Source organism: Peromyscus eremicus, chromosome 13, assembly GCF_949786415.1.
Source record: "Peromyscus eremicus chromosome 13, PerEre_H2_v1, whole genome shotgun sequence".
In the NCBI taxonomy this organism is placed as follows: domain Eukaryota; kingdom Metazoa; phylum Chordata; class Mammalia; order Rodentia; family Cricetidae; genus Peromyscus; species Peromyscus eremicus.
The window spans coordinates 5,012,001-5,020,378 of record NC_081429.1 but is presented as its reverse complement, the minus strand read 5'-3'; positions in this window follow the sequence as shown (position 1 = coordinate 5,020,378).

The window sequence follows — 8,378 nt, the reverse complement described above, 5'->3', positions numbered from 1 at the left end:
GTCCCAGATTGTTACCACGTGTCTATAGAAAGTCATATTGTCCAGACCGTTACCATGTGTCTGTAGAATGTTCACTATGTTCCAGACTGTTACCATGAGTCTATAGATTGTTAACTATATCCCAGATTGTTACCACATGTCTATAGAATGTTTCTATTAGTCCCAAACTGTTACCATGTGTCTATAGAATGTTCATATTGACCCAGACAGTTACCATGTGTCTATAGAATGTTCATATTGTCTCAGACTGTTACCACATGTCTATAGATTGTTTACTATGTCCCAGATTGTTACCACGTGTCTATAGATTGTTCATTATGTTCCAGAATGTTATCATGTGTCCATAGAATGTCATATTGTCCCAGACTGTTACCATGTGTCTATAGAAAGTTCATATTTCCCAGACTGCTACCACCTGTCTAGAGAATGTTCATATTGTCCCTGACTGTTACCATGTGTCAATAGAATGTTCATATTGTCCCACATTGTTACTTCGTGTCTATAGAATGTTCACATTGTCCCAGACTGTTACCATGTGTCTATAGAAAGTTCATATTTCCCAGACTGTTACCACATGTCTATAGAATGTTCATATTGTCCCAGATTGTTACCACGTGTCTATAGAATGTTCACTAGTCCAAGACTGTTACCATGTGTCTATAGAATGTTCATATTGTCCCAGACTGTTACTACATGTGTATAGAAAGTTCATATTCCCAGAATGTTACCATGTGTCTATAGAATGTTCATATTGTCCCAGACCTGTTACCATGTGTCTATAGAAAGTTCATATTTCCCAGACTGTTACCGTGTGTCTATAGAATGTTCATATTGTTCCAGGACTGTTACCTACGTGTCTATAGAATGTTCATATTGTCCCAGACCATTACCATGTGTCTATATAATGTTCACTATGTCGCAGACTGTTACCCATGTTTCTATAGAATGTTCACTATGTCCCAGGCTGTTACCACGTGTCTATAGAATGTTCATATTGTCCCAGACTGTTACCACGTGTCTATAGAATTTTCATATTGTCCCAGACTGTTACCATGTGTCTATGGAATGTTCACTATGACCCAGACTGTTACCATGTGTCTATAAATGCTCATATTGTCCCAGAGTGTTACCACCTGTCTATAGAATGTTCACTATGTCTAAGACTGTTACCATGTGTCTATAGAATTTCATATTTTCCCAGACTGTTACCACGTGTCTATAGATTGTTTAGTATGTCCCAGGCTGTTACCATGTTTCTATAGATTGTTCATTATGTCCCAGACTGTTATCATGTGTCTAGAGAATGTTCATATTGTCCCAGACTGTTACCATGTTTCTATAGAAAGTTCATATGTCCCAGACCGTTACCACGTGTCTATAGAATGTTCTTATTGTCCCAGACTGTTACCATGTGTCTGTAGATTGTTTACTATGTCCCAGACTGTTACCACGTGTCTATAGAATGTTCACTATTTCCAAGACTCTAATGACGTGTTTATAGAATGTTCATATTTTCCCAGACTGTTACCATGTGTCCATAGATTGTTTACTATATCCCATACTGTTACCATGTGTCTGTAGAATGTTCACTATGTCCCAGAGTGTTACCACGTATCTATAGAATATTCATATTGTCCCATTCTGTTACCACGTGTGTATAGATTGTTTACTATGTCCCAGACTGTTACCTGGTGTCTATAGAATGTTCACTATGTCCCAGACTGTTACCATGTGTCTATAAAATGTTCATATTGTCCCAGACTGTTACCATGTTTCTATAGAAAGTTCATATTTCCAGAATGTTACCATGTGTCTATAGAATGTTCACATTGTCCCAGACTGTTACCATGTGTCTATAGAAAGTTCATACTTCCCAGACTGTTACCACGTGTCTATAGAATGTTCATATTGTCCCAGACTGTTACCACATGTCTATAGAATGTTCATATTGCCCCAGACTGTTACCACGTGTCTATAGATGTTCTCTATGTCCCAAACTGTTACCACGTTTCTATAGAATGTTCATATTGTTCTAGACTTTTACCACGTGTCCATAGAATATTCATATTGTCCCAGACTGTTTCCACGTGTCTATAGAATGTTCATATTGTTCCAGACTGTTACCATGTGTCTATAAAATGTTCATAATTGTCCCAGACTGTTACCATGGTTTCTATAGAAAGTTCATATTTCCCAGAATGTTACCATGTGTCTATAGAATGTTCACATTGTCCCAGACTGTTACCAGTGTCTATAGAAAGTTCATATTTCCCAGACTGTTACCACGTGTCTATAGAATGTTCATATTGTCCCAGGACTGTTACCACATGTCTATAGAATGTTCATATTCCCCCAGACTGTTACCACGTGTCTATAGAATGTTCTCTATGTCCCAAACTGTTACCACGTTTCTATAGAATGTTTATATTGTTCTAGACCTTTTACCACGTGTCCATAGAATATTCATATTGTCTCAGACTGTTTCCACGTGTCTATAGAATATTCATATTGTTCCAGACTGTTACCATGTGTCTATAGAAAATCATATTGTCCCAGACCGTTACCATTTATCACGTGGAATGTTCACTTTGTTCCAGAATGTTACCCATGAGTCTATAGAATTGTTCACTATGTCCCAGACTGTTACCACAGTGTCTATAAAATATTCCATTGTCCCAGACTGTTACCACGTTTCTATAGAATGTTCATATTGTCCCAGACTGTTACCATGTGTCTATAGAATGTTAATATTGTTCCAGACTTTTACCACGTGTCTATAGAATGTTCATAATGTCCCAGACCGTTACCATGTGTCTATAGAATGTATGTATTGTCCCAGACCGTTACTTTGTGTCTATAGAATGTTCACATTGTCCCATCCTGTTACCATGTGTCTATAGAAAGTTCATATTACCCAGACTGTTACCACGTGTCTATAGATTGTTTACTACGTCCCAGACTGTTACCACATGTCTGTAGAATGTTCACTATTTCCCAGAATGTTACCAAGTGTCTATACTAAGTTCATATTGTCCCAGAGTGTTACCATGTGTCTATAGAAAGTTCTCTATGTCTCAGACTGTTACCACGTGTCTATAGAATGTTCATATTGTTCCAGACTGTTACCACGTGTCTACAGAGTGTTTATATTGTCCCAGACTTTTACCATGTTTCTATAGAAAGTTCATATTTCCCAGACTGCTACCATGTGTCTATAGATTGTTTACTATCCCAGACTGTTACCACGTGTCTATAGAATGTTCACTGTGTCCAAGACTGTTTCCATGTGTCTATAGAATGTTCCTATTGTCCCCGACTGTAACCACCTGTCTATAGATTGTTTACTATGTCCCAGACTATTACCATGTGTCTATAGAATGTTTACTATGTCCCATACTGTTACCACCTGTTTGTAGAGTGTTCATATTGGCCCAGACTGTTACCATGTCTCAATAGAAAGTTCATATTTCCCAGATGTTACCACGTGTCTATAGAATGTTCATATTTTCCCAGACTGTTACCATGTGTCTATAGAATGTGCATATTTCCCAGACAGTTACCACGTGTCTATAGAATGATCATATTGTCCTAGATTGTTACCACGTGTCTATACAATGTTCATATTATCCCAGATCATTACCATGTGTCTACAGAATGTTCCCTCTGTCCCAGACTGTTACCATGTGTCTATAGAATGTTCACTATGTCCCAGACTGTTACCACATGTCTACAGAATGTTCATATTATCGCAGACGGTTACCACATGTCTATAGATTGTTTACTGTCTCCCAGACTGTTATCACGTGTCTATAGAAAGTTCACTATGTCCCAGATTGTTACCACGTGTCTATAGAATGTTCATATTGTCCCAGACCATTACCATGTGTCTACAGAATATTCACTATGTCCCAGACTGTTACCATGTGTGTATTGAATGTTCACTATGTCCCAGACTGTTACCACATGTCTATAGAATTTTCATATTAACGCAGACTGTTACCACGTGTCTATAGATTGTTTACTATCCCAGTCTGTTACCACATGTGTATAGAATGTTCCTTGTGTGCAGGACTGTTACCATGTGTCTATAGATGTTCATATTGTCCCAGATTGTTACCAGATGTCTATAGATTGCTTACTATGTCCCAGACTGTAACCACGTGTCTATAGAATGTTCACAATGTCCCAGACTGTTACCATGTGTCTATACAATGTTCATATTTTCCCAGACTGTTACCATGTGTCTATAGAATGTTCACTATGTCCCAGACTGTTACCACGTGTCTATAGTATGTTCATATTGTCCCAGACTGTTGCCACCTGTCTATAGAATGCTCATGTTATCCCAGACTGTTACCACATGTCTATAGAATGTTCACTATTTCCCAGACTGTTGCCATGTGTTTATAGAATGTTCATATTGTCCCAGACTGTTACCACGTGTCTATAGAAAGTTCATATTTCCCAGACTGTTACCACATGTCTATAGAATGTTCATATTGTCCCAGACTGTTACCACGTGTCTATAGAATGTTCATATTGTCCCAGACTGTTACCACGTGTCTGTAGATTGTTTACTATGTCCCAGACTGTTACCACGTGTCTATAGAATGTTCACTATGTCCGAGACTGTAACCATGTGTCTATAGAATGTTCATATTGTCCCAGACTGTTACCACATGTCTATAGATTGTTTACTATGTCCCAGACTGTTACCACATGTCTATAGAATGTTCTCTATGTCCCAGACTGTTACCATGTGTCTATAAAATGTTCATATTGTCCCAGACTGTTACCATGTGTCTATAGAAAGTTCATATTTCCCAGACTGCTACCACCTGTCTAGAGAATGTTCATATTGTCCCAGATTGTTACCACATGTCTATAGAACTTTCACTATGTCCAAGACTGTTACCATGTGTCTATAGAATGTTCATATTGTCCCAGACTGTTACTACGTGTGTATAGAAAGTTCATATTTCCCAGAATGTTACCATGTGTCTATAGAATGTTCATATTGTCCCACATTGTTACCTCGTGTCTATAGAATGTTCACATTGTCCCAGACTGTTACCATGTGTCTATAGAAAGTTCATATTTCCCAGACTGTTACCACATGTCTATAGAATGTTCATATTGTCCCAGATTGTTACCACATGTCTATAGAACGTTCACTATGTCCAAGACTGTTACCATGTGTCTATAGAATGTTCATATTGTCCCAGACTGTTACTACGTGTGTATAGAAAGTTCATATTTCCCAGAATGTTACCATGTGTCTATAGAATGTTCATATTGTCCCAGACTGTTACCATGTGTCTATAGAAAGTTCATATTTCCCAGACTGTTACCGTGTGTCTATAGAATGTTCATATTGTTCCAGACTGTTACCACGTGTCTATAGAATGTTCATATTGTCCCAGACCATTACCATGTGTCTATATAATGTTCACTATGTCGCAGACTGTTACCATGTTTCTATAGAATGTTCACTATGTCCCAGGCTGTTACCACGTGTCTATAGAATGTTCATATTGTCCCAGACTGTTACCACGTGTCTATAGAATTTTCATATTGTCCCAGACTGTTACCATGTGTCTATGGAATGTTCACTATGACCCAGACTGTTACCATGTGTCTATAAATGCTCATATTGTCCCAGAGTGTTTTCACATGTCTATAGAATGTTCACTATGTCCAAGACTGTTACCATGTGTCTATAGAAATTTCATATTTTCCCAGACTGTTACCACGTGTCTATAGATTGTTTAGTATGTCCCAGACTGTTACCATGTTTCTATAGATTGTTCATTATGTCCCAGACTGGTATCATGTGTCTAGAGAATGTTCATATTGTCCCAGACTGTTACCATGTTTCTATAGAAAGTTCATATTGTCCCAGACCGTTACCACGTGTCTATAGAAATTTCTTATTGTCCCAGACTGTTACCATGTGTCTGTAGATTGTTTACTATGTTCCAGACTGTTACCACGTGTCTATAGAATGTTCACTATTTCCAAGACTGTAATGACGTGTTTATAGAATGTTCATATTTTCCCAGACTGTTACCATGTGTCTATAGATTGTTTACTATGTCCCATACTGTTACCACGTGTCTGTAGAATGTTCACTATGTCCCAGACTGTTACCATGTATCTATAGAATATTCATATTGTTCCAGACTGTTACCATGTGTCTACAGAGTGTTCATATTGTCCCAGACTGTTACCATGTTTCTATAGAAAGTTCATATTTCCCAGACTGCTATCATGTGTCTATAGATTGTTTACTATCCCAGACTGTTACCACGTGTCTATAGAATGTTCACTGTGTCCAAGACTGTTACCATGTGTCTATAGAATGTTCCTATTGTCCCCGACTGTAACCACCTGTCTATAGATTGTTCACTATGTCCCAGACTGTTACCATGTGTCTATAGAATGTTCACTATGTCCCAGACTGTTACCACCTGTTTGTAGTGTGTTCATATTGGCCCAGACTGTTACCATGTCTCAATAGAAAGTTCATATTTCCCAGATGTTACCACGTGTCTATAGAATGTTCACATTGTCCCAGACTGTTACCATGTGTCTATAGAATGTGCCTATGTCCCAGACAGTTACCACGTGTCTATAGAATGATCATATTGTCCTAGATTGTTACCACGTGTCTATACAATGTTCATATTATCCCAGACCATTACCATGTGTCTACAGAATGTTCACTCTGTCCCAGACTGTTACCATGTGTCTATAGAATGTTCACTATGTCCCAGACTGTTACCACATGTCTATAGAATGTTCATATTATCGCAGACTGTTACCACATGTCTATAGATTATTTACTGTCTCCCAGACTGTTATCACGTGTCTATAGAAAGTTCACTATGTCCCAGATTGTTACCACGTGTCTATAGAATGTTCATATTGTCCCAGAACATTACCATGTGTCTACAGAATATTCACTATGTCCCAGACTGTTACCATGTGTGTATAGAATGTTCACTATGTCCCAGACTCTTACCACAAGTCTATAGAATTTTCATATTAACGCAGACTGTTACCATGTGTCTATAGATTGTTTACTATCCCAGACTGTTATCACATATCTATAGAATGTTCCTTGTGTGCAGGACTGTTACCATGTGTTTATAGATGTTCATATTGTCCCAGATTGTTACCAGATGTCTATAGATTGTTTACTATGTCCCAGACTGTAACCACGTGTCTATAGAATGTCCACAATGTCCCAGACTGTTACCATGTATCTATACAATGTTCATATTGTCCCAGAGTGTTACCATGTATCTATAGAATGCTCACTATGTCCCAGACTGTTACCATGTGTCTATAGAATGTTCGCATTGTCCCAGACTGTTACCATGTGTCCATAGAATATTCACATTGTCCCATCCTGTTACGATGTGTCTATAGAAAGTTCATATTACCCAGACTGTTACCACGTGTCTATAGATGGTTTACTATGTCCCAGACTGCTACCACCTGTTTATAGAAGGTAAACTAAATCCCAGACTGTTACCATGTGTCTGTAGAATGTTCACTATGTCCCAGACTGTAACCATGTGTCTATAGAATGTTCACTATGTCCCAGATTGTTACCACGTGTCTATAGAAAGTCATATTGTCCCAGACCGTTACCATGTGTCTGTAGAATGTTCACTATGTTCCAGACTGTTACCATGAGTCTATAGATTGTTAACTATATCCCAGATTGTTACCACATGTCTATAGAATGTTTCTATAGTCCCAAACTGTTACCATGTGTCTATAGAATGTTCATATTGACCCAGACAGTTACCATGTGTCTATAGAATGTTCATATTGTCTCAGACTGTTACCACATGTCTATAGATTGTTTACTATGTCCCAGATTGTTACCACGTGTCTATAGATTGTTCATTATGTTCCAGAATGTTATCATGTGTCCATAGAATGTTCATATTGTCCCAGACTGTTACCATGTGTCTATAGAAAGTTCATATTTCCCAGACTGCTACCACCTGTCTAGAGAATGTTCATATTGTCCCTGACTGTTACCATGTGTCAATAGAATGTTCATATTGTCCCACATTGTTACTTCGTGTCTATAGAATGTTCACATTGTCCCAGACTGTTACCATGTGTCTATAGAAAGTTCATATTTCCCAGACTGTTACCACATGTCTATAGAATGTTCATATTGTCCCAGATTGTTACCACGTGTCTATAGAATGTTCACTATGTCCAAGACTGTTACCATGTGTCTATAGAATGTTCATATTGTCCCAGACTGTTACTACATGTGTATAGAAAGTTCATATTTCCCAGAATGTTACCATGTGTCTATAGAATGTTCATATTGTCCCAGACTGTTACCA